The sequence below is a fragment of the Equus caballus genome, chromosome 5 (assembly GCF_041296265.1).
Source record: "Equus caballus isolate H_3958 breed thoroughbred chromosome 5, TB-T2T, whole genome shotgun sequence".
Lineage (NCBI taxonomy): Eukaryota > Metazoa > Chordata > Mammalia > Perissodactyla > Equidae > Equus > Equus caballus.
Genome location: NC_091688.1, coordinates 63,663,540 through 63,677,003, shown reverse-complemented (window position 1 = coordinate 63,677,003; position 13,464 = coordinate 63,663,540). Strand labels below are relative to the sequence as shown.

General features: G+C 52.5%; 1 long non-coding RNA gene across 2 annotated transcripts in view; it reads right to left on the bottom strand.

Moving 5' to 3' along the window:
- LOC111773563 (uncharacterized) overlaps window positions 1-13,464 on the bottom strand; it is a 116,520-nt gene that overhangs the window by 56,816 nt on the left and 46,240 nt on the right. The gene's annotated exons all lie outside the window — the stretch shown is intronic.

Sequence of the window (13,464 nt, the reverse complement as noted above, 5' to 3'; positions counted from 1 at the left end):
GAAAGCGGAGGGAAGGTCTTGTTCTCTTTGCAGAGGGTCCGCAGGGCACCCTGAGAAGAGCTGTGCTCACCTGCCTGCAGCAGCCATGGGCTCAGGCTCTGTCTAGGCAAGTCACTCCATTGCTCTGAGCCTAGGCTTGTTCCTCTGTAAAATGACGATGACCCTTTGCAAAGCTGCTGTGAAGAGCCACTGTACATAAGGGCTCTTTGTAAATTTGCTTTAGACATTCAGCTATTCATTTATTCAAACATCCATTCTGCACAGTATTTACTGATGCCTATGTGCTGGGCACTGTTCTATGTGCTACAGAGGTAGCAATGAACAAAATCGACAGAAATCCCTGTCCTCCTGAAGCTTACGCTTTAGTGGGAAAGAAGAGCAAGAAACTAACAAACAAATAAGTAAATATTTAATATATAATACACATAATTTTCTGCCATGCAGAAAAATAAAGCAGGGTAAGGCAGCAGAAAGTGGAATGGTTCCATCTCAGGATGCACAGGAAAGCCTCTCGGAGGAAGCGACATTTGGACTGAGACCTGAATATAGTAAGGGAGAGGGCCAGGTGACAGTCTGGGGAAGAGCGTTCCAGGCAGCAGGAACAGCAGTGCCAATGCTCTGAGGCAGGGAGGCACTTGGCTCCAGGACCAGCCTGGAGCCCCTGTGGCTGGTGTGGAGTGAGCAGGGCCAGGGTCGGGGGATGAGGTCAGAGGAGAAGGCAGGGCCAAGGCCAGGAGGGCTTTGTTTATCAGCATAGGGAGTTTGGGTTTATTCTAAGTAATGGTTTTGAGCAGAGGAGTGACATGCTCTGATTTATGCTTTTAAGATTCCGCTGCATGGGGAGTTCACTGCCAAAGTGGGGTGAGGAGAGCAGTTCTGAGGCTGTGATCGTCATTCACCACATTGATCCCCCTGCAGCCCCACCTCCAGTTGTCATCCCAGAGCCAGGCACACAGTATCTAGCTCCTTTCCTGTCTCTCCTCCTCTCCTCTTCCAATCTCCAGGGTTACTCCCCACGCTCCACACAGGGGGCTGCCAGCAGCCTGCTCCAAGGGGTTTTTTCAGACTAGACCTCTCTGAGGCATTCTGTTCTCTGTCCCCTTCTCCTGTTGGGACTCTCCACTCCCTGGGCATCTTGGCACTCCACGTACCACCTGGGGCCCCCACATGGGGTGCGAATACAGATTCCTGGACAAGGGCCACTCTCCGCCATCCTTCTCCCCTCCTCCAGGGGCTCCTCTCCCCTGCCTGAGGCATCAGTTCTGCCCCAGGTCCCTTTCCTCTCACTCAGACCGCATTCCACTGTGACACCCTCCTGCCACTGCTGCTGGCACAGCTATTGCACTCCCTGGTGAGTCATTCCATCACCAGTGTGCACCAGATGCCCACATCGGGCCCTCCTCTGGGTGAAGGTGAATCAGACAGACTGAACCCCTGCCCTGAGGGAAGTCACATTCCAATGGTGGAGACAGAAAAACACATAAACAACTTTACGATAGAATGATGGGGAGTGATGAATGCTATGATGAAAACTGAGGCAGAGGAAACAGACAGGGAGTGATGGGGTCAGGGGCTCCTCCAGATAGAAATCTGAGTTATCTGAGTACTCAAGCCCCATGAATGTCTGAGGCAGGCAGAGAAAAGAGCAAGTACAGAGGCCCTGAGGTCAGAGAGGAGCTGGTAAAGAAGGCCAATGTGGCTGGAGCAGGAGCAGGATGAGGCTGCCTCATGAATAGTTCCAGACTCTCCTCTTTGCCTCAGACTCCGTGTCCTGTGACCATCTGGACCTCTCCAGCTAGAGGTGAGCTGGGCGTAGCTGCGACTCCTCTTTCTCCCTCACCCCACACTCCTAGCCAATCACAAGTTCCTCTAAACCCCCTTTAAAATACTTCTCCCATCTGTCTCCTCTCTTTCTGGGTCAGGCTCTCACCCTTGTCATGTGGCTATTGCAAAGGTCTCCTGGCTGGCTGACCTCTGATCAGAAAGATGATGCATACCTAGAGGAAGCTGAGTGACGAAGGCAGCCAATAACACCGTCAAGGGAGGGCTCGGTCAAGGGAGGGCTGGACTGGCTGCAGGAAGCTGGAGGGAGCAGGGCAGGCTTCATGGAGGAGGGAAATCCCATCTGCTCCCAGGTCAATGACCATAGACAGATGGGGTCCCCAAATCTCTCCTCCAACACAGACCTTGCTCCAGAGAGCTAGCCTTGTCTGCCCCCCTGGGCTCTTGCTTGCCCTCGACGGCCCCTCCGGGGACTCAAAGTGAACTTGTCCCAGTTTTCATTCATCATCCCTCTGCCGCAGACCTGCTCCTCTCAGTAACACAGCCCCACTGACCACCTGCTTCATCAGAAACCTGGGAGCCACGCTTGATGCTTCCCCCCTCCACCCCTCTGCCTAAGCAGACACCAAGCCCAGTTAGCTGGAAAGAGCCCTGGGTGGCCATCACGTGGTTCAAGCCACCCCTGCCTCCTACCCTGACTACATAAAATCACCTCCTCACGGGGCTCCGGGCCTGCCCTTGCCCTCCTCCAGTCTATGGTCTACACTGTAGTCACTATGGACCATCTAAGGTGCAAATCTGCTATTGCGAGCCTCCGCTATAAACCTTTCATCGACTTCTCATGGCTCTTAGGATAAAGTCCAAACTGTGTGAGGCCCCTGGGTAACTCCCAGCCTCCTCTCTCACCACTCCTTCACACCCTCTACCCCAGACTTTATGTCCAACTTTCAGTTCCTAGAATGCACCATCTCTTGTGTCAAGGCTTCCTACTTTCTGCTTTCTCTGGTCCCAACGTCCTTGCTGCCCCCTCCTCTCCATGGTTCCCTTGCCTACCTAACTCCTACTCACTCCTCAAGAAATCAGCAGTGTCACCTCCTCCGGCAAGCCTTCTATGATCTTCTCAAGGCTGGGTGAAGTGCTCCTCCCAGGTGTTCCCCTAGCACCCTGAGCTCACCTTGCTACATTGCAAGTACCTATGTATGTCTCTGTGCCCTCTGTAAGCCTGGCAGGTCCACGAGGGCTTATCTTGTCGAGGTTGTTGGTGGTGGAAACCTCAGTTCTTGGCCCAGAGCTTGGCACACAGAAGGTGCTCAACAAAGATTTCTTGAATGGATGGATGGATGACGTGTGAATGGAAACGGGGTTTAAAGTATGGGTGCATCGGAAAGGAAAAGGCATTCTAGCATAGGGAATGATGGAGCAGGTGCTCAGAGGTGAAGCTGTGGAGATGGCCATGGGCACTGTCACACTCAGGAGCAGAGGAGGCCACCCTGATTGGAGCCGAGGGCATGAGGGGAGTGAAGGACGATGACGTCAAAAAGAGAGTTTGGAGCCAAGCTAAGGCATCTGGACTTTATTCTAGAGGCAGTGAGGAGCCTCCCAAGGTTATCAGCAAGCTGTGACATGGTCAAAGACACACTCAGGAACATCTATCTGGTGTGGCCTGCTGGCTGACCTGCAGGGCCCAGTGGAGAGAGGAGAATTTCGAGACCACCTCCACCTTAGGGGGCCCCAGGGAGCCTGTTCTGAGCCCTTCTTTCGGCTGGCAAAACCTCGTCCAGCCGTAGGCTTCTGGCAGCCCTGGGCTGTGGAAGGAAAGCTCCCACCCAGAGCTTCCTCCTCCAGGGACAGGGGCTGATCGCCCTTCCTGGTGACTCAGCCTAGAGGGGGCAGCTCCAAGAAGAAAGTCATTGTTGACAGGAAGAGGGGTCAGATTTTCCTTTCCCTGGCAGGCCAGCTTCCTGGGTACCAAGACAGCAACACAAGACAACAGAGTGGGGAGGGAGGCCCCTGAATGGGCTGGGACCACGCCCGCCCCAACCCATGCTGCCCGCCTACCTGCTCGGGACCCACAGAACCACATGACAGATGGACAACCTGACAGCACCAGTTGTTGGTGAGTCAGGCAGCCCTGGAAACACTCTTACAGCCAGTTGGGGGTGTGTGAGGGCCATGAAGGAGAGAGGAGGTGCCATTCCAGGTTCCCAGGCTGGTCAGGGCAACGGGGCACACCAGCTAGAGCTGGTTCTGAGGCGTGCCTTCTGAGGGCAATGCTGGGGTCAGTGAGGTCATCAGAGTTGGGGTCAAAGTCTAGCAAGGCTTCTAAAGGAAGTGAGAATTGAAGGAGGAGACAGAAGGCTACAGGCCCTCAGAAGGGTGTGATCTGGAACTGGGACCGGGTCAGGAAACCAGTCCCTCTGACCCAGAAGCTGCCCAGAGCTAGCCCACTGTAGCAGTCACCATGGCAGGCTGGCTCCAACTCCAAAAGTTGTTGGAGTTTAGAATGTTAGGGTTTTAAAATTTCTGTAGAAGAGTGAGGTCACTTGTGGTGGCCTAGTTCCTGCGCGAGGCCATCCCACAGAATTCTGTGTGAGCCAGAACGTTTAGTAAGGGCAGGCTGCAGTGCCTCTGGTCAACAATGCTGTATTGTACACTTAAAATTTTGTTGAGGGAATGTCTCCTGGTAAGTGTTCTTACCACAAAAACAAACAAAGCAAAACACAAAGGGACACAAGGAAACTTTTGGAGGTGACGGCTTTGTCCATCCCCTTGGTTGTGGGGATGGTTTCCTGGGTATGTGCTTATGTCCAAACTCATCAAATTGTTTACGTTAAATACGTACAGCTTTTAGTACATCAATTATACCTCAATAAAGATGTAAAAAGAGAGAGAGAGACAGCTGCAAGTTTGGGTCTGGAGATAGGGAACAGAGGGGTCTTGGAGGGGATCTGGAATCCGTATGCACACAGGCATTTTCTCACCCAACAACAAGCATAGGAACATTGAACCAGAGGCCAGGACTTCTAAGTTCTCTTCCAGTTCCGTGGTCTGTCTCTGGGAGTGGCTCTAGGGAAGCCCACCGCATCCCCAGTGTCTGGAATTCCAACCTCCCCTGCACAGGAGGAAGTGGAATCCAGACCCTCTTGCTCACCTGCTGGAAGGTGGGAGGGGGGCACCTCTGGCTGCAGGCAGTGGGTAGCTGGCTTTAGCAAGCCTGGGACCCAGAGATAGATGCAAAGGGCAGAAACGGGTGCCACACCTGGGCTGAGGGCTTTGAGCCTGGCAGTGTGAGGAGAGAAAGGTGAGGAGGGAGCTGGACTGAGGGGTGGGACATTGAGAAAAGGAATATATCCTGGGAAAGGGACTGAGGATCAGGACAGAGAGGAGACATGCCTCTCCCACAGCCCCCGCAGCCCCCTGAATTGTCGATCGGAAGGAACCCGGATGTTCCTTTCTGTCCTGTCCTTCTTCACTTCCCTCCTCCGGGTCCTCCCAGGACTACACACCCTTCTGCTGGCTCGGAGCCGGGCTAAAGGCAGAAGCAGGAGCCCACAGCAGAGCTGGTGTGTCCCTCTGCCTGGAAGTGTCTTCTCTCTGTTGCCACAGAGCTTTCTCCTTGTCATGTCAGTCTTGGCTTAAATGTCACACCTTCCAGAAGCTATCCCTGATCATCTTCTAATGTAGACCAGCCTGATGTCACTGTCACAGTCCCTAATTCATTCTCATGACAGCCTTGACCACTACCTGGCATTCTCTCTTATTTCTTTCCTCGTTTGTTCCTGTACCCCCATCCGAAACGTGAGCTCCACCAGCCCAGGGACCCTGTCTGCGTTGCTCACAGCTGTACCCCCAGCAACTAGAACAGTGCCTGGCACAGAGTAGGTGCTCAAATATGTAGTTTATTCATGAATGAATAGTAATTGCTAACATTTATTGAGTGCTGACCAGATGCCAAGCACTTTCTTGACGTTTTAACTCTGGGTCAGCAAACTACGAGCCTCAGGACAAATCTGGCCCCCCACCTATTTTTATAAATAAAGCCTTATTGGCCTGCACGCCCATTCGTGTATGTATAGTCTAGGTCTCCTTTCGAGATATGGTGGCAGAGCTGAATAGTAGTGACAGAGACGGATAGCCAGGAAACCAATAATACTTACTATCTGGCCCTTTACAGAAAAGGTCTGCTGAACCCCGGGTGAACTCATTGAATCTTCTCCAGTACCACTGTGGCCAGTGCCAGCACCATCATCATCTCACACATGGCCCAGGTCACACAGTTAGTGAGGACAGAGGTTGGATTCGAACCCAGACAGTCTTGCTCCAAGGCCCCTGTTCCTAGCTAAAGCCTTTCTAGGAGGGGACAGGAAGGGAAAGGGAAGGTCAGGAGAGTCATAGACACGTGGGGTGGCCTGTAAAAAAGGAAAGGAAAGTGGAAAATAGAGGAACTTAGGGCAGCTGGGAGGCCAGCAGAGCCCTTAGTACCCTGGGCCATTGGCTTTGAGGCTTAGCCCTACTCTGAGACCCAGGGCTCTCAAATTCTGTTCCCAGAGCAGGAGTCCCACCCCTAAACACAAATAAAGATGCCCTTTCCTCAAACTGAAGACGGAGTGAAGAATATTCTCCATTTAGGACTTGAGGTCCCAGTGTTCTTTTTAAATCCCAAACCTTTGACCTCTGCGACTGCTGTCTCCATGGGAATCAACGATCCAGTGGTCTCTGAGTTAGCACAGGTGAGGGTGATTTCAGGTGCCTTGTCCAGGTAGGGCGGCCTGATCTGGACTTATCATCTCCTGGAAGGTGCACTCTGGTGGGGAGCAGTGGAAAAGCACCCCACTCCCAAACTTCTGGTCTCTGGAGGGTGCTTTAAAGTTTAACCAGCACTTCCACATTTGTTATCACGTTTGCTCATGACAAGACCCTGAGGAAGGAGTTACTTTTATCCTGTCAGAGAGGTTACAGGATTTGCCAAAAGTCACACAGCAAGTGGCACCAGACAACGGTTCTCCCTTTGGATGGATTTCTTGCTTATTAAGCAAGCTCCTGATGACTCACTGGCGAGCCTGATAAAGGGAGAGAGGCGATCTGGATGGGGACTTAGGTATTCGGTCCAATTTGTCCAACTGGTCTCTGCTGCATTCCCAGTAGCCAAAACCCGGCCCAGAGTAGGTCCTCTCTAAATATTTGTGAAGAGCATCAAAATGACGCAGCTCTGTTCTGGAAGACTTCCCAGTGTGGTGGAGGTGGTAGGGCAGGTGCACACATAAGGATAAAATGAGCTGAAGCATGACAAGAGGCCATCAGAGGAATACAAATGCCATCTGGTTCTGAGAAGGACGAATCCACGTGGGTTGGGGAAATAGGAATTCTTGGAGGGGCAGTGGCTGAGAGGACTTTAAAGACAGGTTTATTTCCACAGGTGGGGTTGGGGGCATAGTGACAGTTCTATAGCTCAGCCCCTGCCCACCTCGCCAGTCCCCTCCCCGTCAAACCCCCTGTTGTCCACACTTAGCCACCCCTGGCTACTCTCCCCTCTGCCCTTCTGCCCTTGTTGCTTCTTTTGCCTGGAAGGCCCTCCCCTCCTCCCCTTCTCTTCTTCTCTTGGCTCACCCCTCCCTGCAAGCCTTTCTAACCCCCCACCATCTCCTGGGACTCCCACGGCAACCTGGTCTTCCTGCCCATGACACTAACTATGGGCAGACACTGTAATCAACTGCTTACCTGCCTCATCCCCTCCAGCCCTGCTGGACTGTGAGCTCCTTGAGAGCAGGCTGTGTTATATTTTGGAAATTCCAGCAACTAACCTTGAGCCAGGCCATAGTAAACATTCAATAAAGATTTATCGAGTGGATGGGTATTCAATTTCATGGGGCCTGCAGGCAGATAATAGAAGATGAGGCTGGAGCAGAAGGCTGGGACCAAACTGAGGAAGGCCTGCCATCAGACAAGGGGAACACCTGGAGCCACTGTGGCACCAGGTGAGCCTCAAGGGTTGGGGTGCCCACTGACAGGAGCACCCTGCAGGGACAGGAGGGCTAGAGCAGGGAAGGGAGACACCAAGATGGAGGAAGGCCTGAGGGTTCCTCCAGCATCCTGGTAGGCACGCAGGCGTCCAGAGCATTCGGTGGGCCTGCACAAGCCCCCCAGGTCCGCTGGCACCTGGTTAATTGACAGAGCCAGTTCAAACCCTGCAGCTCTGGCTTCCTGTCAGAGCCCATGACCTCACCAAGTGCAGAGGACCTGTGACAGGCATGTGACCGAGCAGCCAGCTCTGGAGACAGGCCACAGTAGGATGGAAGGGAGGAGCTCTGCTTAGGAACAGCAGAGGGAGGGGCACTTCCAGAGGGGGGAATGGCCTGGGTTCTTAAAATCCATTCATTCACTCATCCATTCAACAAACTTTTATTGAGCACTAGTCTATTTGGGCCCTATGGAAGACAAAGAGGCGTCTCCATCCTCAAGAAGCTCATAGTTGAATTGGAGGAAGGGTAGGAAGTGTGCACACAAGGGGAGGCATGACCATAAGAGAGACAGAGACTAAAGCACCCTGGGGTCCAGAGGAGGGAGAAAGCATTCCTGTGGAGAGCAGTGGGAAGGCTTCCTGAGGAGGGACATTTCAGATGGCGTTAAAAGACATGATTTCAACAAGAGGACAGCAGGCCAGGCAGAAAGAGATCATGAGCTCCTAGGGGTGCGAACGGTGGCAGATTGGTCCTGTCCCTGGTCCCTGGTAGTACTCAGTAATCACTTATCTTGTTTGTTGAATGAGGCAGTGGACTTTCCCTGGCGCCTCCTCCTTCCCTCCCCACCTGGACCCGCCACAGATTGCTGGAACTCTCTCGACAGCTTAGTCTCCTGAGCCCCTCTCCTGCCAAGCCTACGTCATTCACCTCAAAGGGGAAACCTGTCTCCCCTTGACCCTGCAAACCTTTGCATCCTTGCTCTTACCCCTGCACTTCCCCGGGACCCCACCCCTTCAGTGGCCTCTGTCTCTCCATCTGTTTAGCTTCTTTCTTTCTGGGCTCCTTCCCTTTAGCTGATAATGTGGCTAAGTTTCTGGCACCCTTCCAACACTCCCCCCTCCCGCAACTTCCTGATTAGATGCTACATTTCCTGAGGACAACGGTCCCTGCAGCACCATATGTGCCTCTTTGTGGGCTCCTCAGAACTAAGGGCAGTGCCCTAAGCTCAGGAAACACTGAGTGGATGGATCTGATCCCATCCGCCTGCAGATTCCTCAGTGGCTCCTCAAGGTAAAGTCAAATGTTATGTGTATGACCTACAGGTGCCTGAGGAATGGGGCTGATCTGGTCTCTCTCCCACTTATGTTCTTTCTCCCCAGCTCCAATCATCCCAGAATAATTATGCTGCCCAGAGCTCACTACACTGTTGCTCACCTCTCCTGACCTTTGCATATGCTGTTCCTTCTCTCTGGATTGTCCCTTTCCCATCTCTGTATGTGGTGCACTTTTCTCTCTCCCCACCCCACACATCTCCTCCTAACACCCAACCAGCACTGGTGCTCTGCGTGGAAGCAGAGTGTTTACAAGCCTGAGGCTCCTTGAGGGTAGGCATGGGTCTTGTTCAATGATTTTAGCCCCAGCACCTAGGGCCAGGTGAGTGGTAGATGCTCCATAGATGGTCATTAAATGAGTGAGTTAATTAACGTTTGGAGAAATGTTAGTGATTTCAGAGGCACACGTCCAATTTTCCTCTTGATTCCTGGCTTCCACCTGCAAAAAGAGGTGAAACTCCCTAGGGGCACAAGGTGTCCCTGATGACATGAGCCCACAGTCCAGGATCCCCCAAAACTCAGCTCTAGGAAGACCCCTATTTGAAGTTGGCTTTAAAAATCAGGCATATAGTCGATAATCTTATCTTTAAAATTCAAGGAAGAACCAGAATATGATTTCTATCGTTGTGTTCTAAAAATATTTTTTCTATGGTTTTTCTGCTTTCTTTGCAATAAAATAACTTTGGCATGACAGTCTTCTTACGTAAGTGAAAACATAGTTCAGTGAAATAGTGTTTTATGAGCTTTAAGGGAAGCAAATATTGGACCTAAGGCGAGAGTGAAGAGAGGGAAGAGGGGCTCGGGGAGACAGTTCCAGCCCGGAGAGCAGGCCAGGGCCTGGTGCCCAAAGGCTTGGCGTTTCCAGCTTCTCAGAATGTTGGCAGCAGAGTCCGGGATTAATCGTCCTCAATCAATCAGAAAATATTTATTGATTGACTACAGTATGGGGAGCTGCAGCCGAGTGGAGCAGCATGGAGCATGTGAGCCTGATTTACTTTCTGTGGTGAGTTCCTTCTGGCCATCTTACTCTTACTATTACTTCTGTGAATAATTGTAACTAACGCTCTGGAGCATCTACTCTGCAACCAGGGTCTGGTTATATCCTGTATTGACTTTTCACAAACTCTCTAAGACAGGTAGTATTATTTCCACTTAACAGATGAGGCAACTGAGGCTTAAAAGAGGTTCCTACGTTGCCCCAGTTCTCATAGCTAGAAAATAGCAGATCTGAGATCTGACCATGGATTTCCTGATTTCAAACTCAAAGTCTTTTATTAGCGATAGCCAACATCTGCATGAGGCTGCCAAGGATACAGAGTATTTTCCAGGAAATTTCTAATTTGATCCTGTCACTAATCATGTAAGGTCACAATTATTATAGTTCCCATTTTAGAGATGAGGAAATGAGGCTCCGAGCGTTCCAGCAACTTGCCGAAAGTCCCTGTTAGTAAAAGGTATATCCAGGATTTGAGCTAAAGCCATTTCTTCAAAAGCACACTCACTGCCTCATGGTGCTCCTTGTGCTGCGCCGTGTTGAGCACTGGACCACCTAGTTGGGACCCCCCTCCTCCCCCCCCCCCCCGCCCCGGCTTCTGGCACAGCGCTGGGCACTGCAGTCTCTTAGAAGGAATTGAATTCCTGGAACAGAATTCTCACCTGATGGCCCCAAAGAGCCTCACACTGCGCGCCTGACTGGACTCTGCCCCAGATTCCTGTCCCTGGGGGGAGAGAAGGGAAGGGCCTTCCAGGCTTGCTGGCCAGGCCACAGCAGGGCCAGCAGCCCAGCACCCGGGCGCTGGAATGCGAGGGAGAGGGCTGGGAGCCGTGCTGGTCAGAAGGCTTTCTGATGAATGGATCGATTGGTAGTTGCGGTTGTGGCAGCTGCGGTCAGGGGAAGGGAAGAGGCTCCCAAGGCACACGCCTTCCTGCTCCTGTCTGCAAGTCCCAGGGCTCCGAACAAGTAGGGGCACAGGTCCTATCCACCCCTCTCAGCTCCACGATCAAGCCTGCCCCCTGCCCCTCCTGGCCCCCAGAGCAGCGGGTCCTCCCCACAACACGATGCAGAGGAATGTCCGCAGTAGGAAAGGGGCTTTCCTCAGGTGGAAGCAGCCTTGGCCGTGCCCTGCTCCCCCGACCCCTGTCCCCGCGTTGTTCCCTGGCTAGGGCACTGCTGAGGAGGCCTTAGTACAGTCACTGCAGAGTCATGTTCTACTTGAGCCTGGAGTAGTACTGACTGGTCAACTTAGTTGGCCTTTCGGCCTTGCTCACCTTAACCATCATAGCTCTACCCCTTATATAGCATACACTATATTCCAGGCAATGTTCTAAGCATTTTATACATAGTAACTCGACTTTAAAGAAGCCCTATGAAGAAGATGCCATATTATCCCTGTTTTACAGATGAGGAAACCGAAGCACAGAAAGGCTAATTAACTTACCCAGGGTTGCAGAGTGAGCCCGTGACAAAGCCGAGATTTCAACCCAGGCAGCGTGTCTGCAGAGCTAATGCTCTAACTGCCCCTGCTCCCCAGCTCTGCCCGTAAGGGCTGTTGCGACCCTTCTTACTCCCTGGGGAGAAGTGCCCAGCACCAGCCAAGGGAAAGGAGATTTCCCACCGCCGAAGGCCCTGGGGCGAGGCTGGGACGCTGACCCAGGATTTAGGGCAGTCACAGAGACGAGTGCTGAAGACTAGAGTGGGAGTCACTCATGCCTCTGCTTCCCCTCACATGGGGCAACCCTGGAAAGGCTTCTCCTCCCCACTCACACCCCTGCTCTGGGCCTCCCCCATCCCGTGCAGCCTGGTCCTCACATGAGGAAGGATCCTCTGGACTTCCCAGTTGGCACTGGGCAAACCAACACAGAGAACCAAGGCAAGGAATAGATTTACATCACACAAGGAGGAAGGAAGGGGTCTGTTCCCCAGCTATATCTGGGGCCAGAACTCTTCCCGCCCCAGGCTCTTCTCTGCTCCAGGTTTCTGGCTCCCTTCAGTGTCCTCCAGAAGCTAAGCCACTCTGGCCCATGGGGCACTTTGGACGTTTCCTCATCACCACTTCCTCACTTTGGACTGTCCCTGACGGGTCTGTCTCCCTGGCAGTCTGTGAGCAAGGAGAGCATGTCATTCAACTGACCGGGACGAGCACAGGGCCCAGCATGCAACAGGCACTCAGAAATGCTTCCTGCATTAACAGCTGAATACAGATGGCATAGCTTTTCACTTCCTGTTTCCAGGTAATGCTCTGCTCCATTTGCTCTGAAGTCATGCAAAACCAAAGACAGGAAGTGGGCCTGGACCGCTGGTTGGGCATGAGCAGACACATCATCCTCTTTGTGATTCTCTTTTTCCGATGAAGGTTAGAACAAACTTTCATTCTAGAAGGGTCCTCAGCTGAGGGGTTGTGACTCTAGGGGGTAGGCAGGGCCTCAGGAAGCCAAAACTCACTGTGGATAAAGTGCTTCTTAATTTCTAGGTTAGACTAGGTCAGCTCTGAAGAGTTCATGAAAGCAATCTGAGAGAGCCTGTCCCGCCCAGGCTGAGGAGTCGGTGCCCAGCCTGCTGGTGGCCAGAAGCTTGAGGCAGAGGAAAGAGCTGGGCCACTGATACAGACAGCCTCCCAGCAGTGCCTGCACTCCAGGGGCAAAGCTCCTGGTGGCATGGTCTTGAGCCAGCACTGGTATTTCTGTAGCTGCAGGCACAAGGGGGACAGCTAGCTCTCCTCCACCCAGGGGAAGGGGTGGCCTCAACATCGACATCAGTAATTTTCCAAAATATTGAATGTTGGCTCTTGGAAGTTCCCCAAATACAAGGCCTCCACAGCATCCCTGGGAAGCCAGGTGGCTGGGAGCTACCAGTCCCATTTAAATGATGGAGAAACCCAGTCCAGCAATTGCTGCCCCCACCGCCCCCTAAAAAAGGGCATGACTAAAAGGGCAGGCTGCAGTGCAGAAGACCCACGGGGGCAGGCTGGAAGACGGGCCGGTCAGGGGTCTAGCACACCCTGCCCTCTCTGCAGCAGCTTCCAGGAGCACCAGGACAGGAAAGCATCCCCAAGCTTCCAAGACTGCTGCTATCCACCCCAGTGAACTTCCCAAAGAGCCGTGGCCATTTGGTGGAAGAGAGAGAGAGAGATGGGGGAGTGAGAGACAGAGAGAGAAAGGGAGAAGAGAGGATGGTAGGGAGGGAGAGAGATAAAGGGAGAAAAGAAAGAAAGAAGGAAAGAAAGGAAGGAAGGAAGGAAGGAAGGGAAAGAAAGAAAGGAGCCCTTTGTGATACAAGTCAACTCTCTAGAAAAGATCTCAAGGGGAAATTCCTTGTCAAATAATTTCAAGGAAATGACATTTCCACAACCAGCAAATGAAGATTTCCTCCCACTTCCTGCCATCCATCTCAT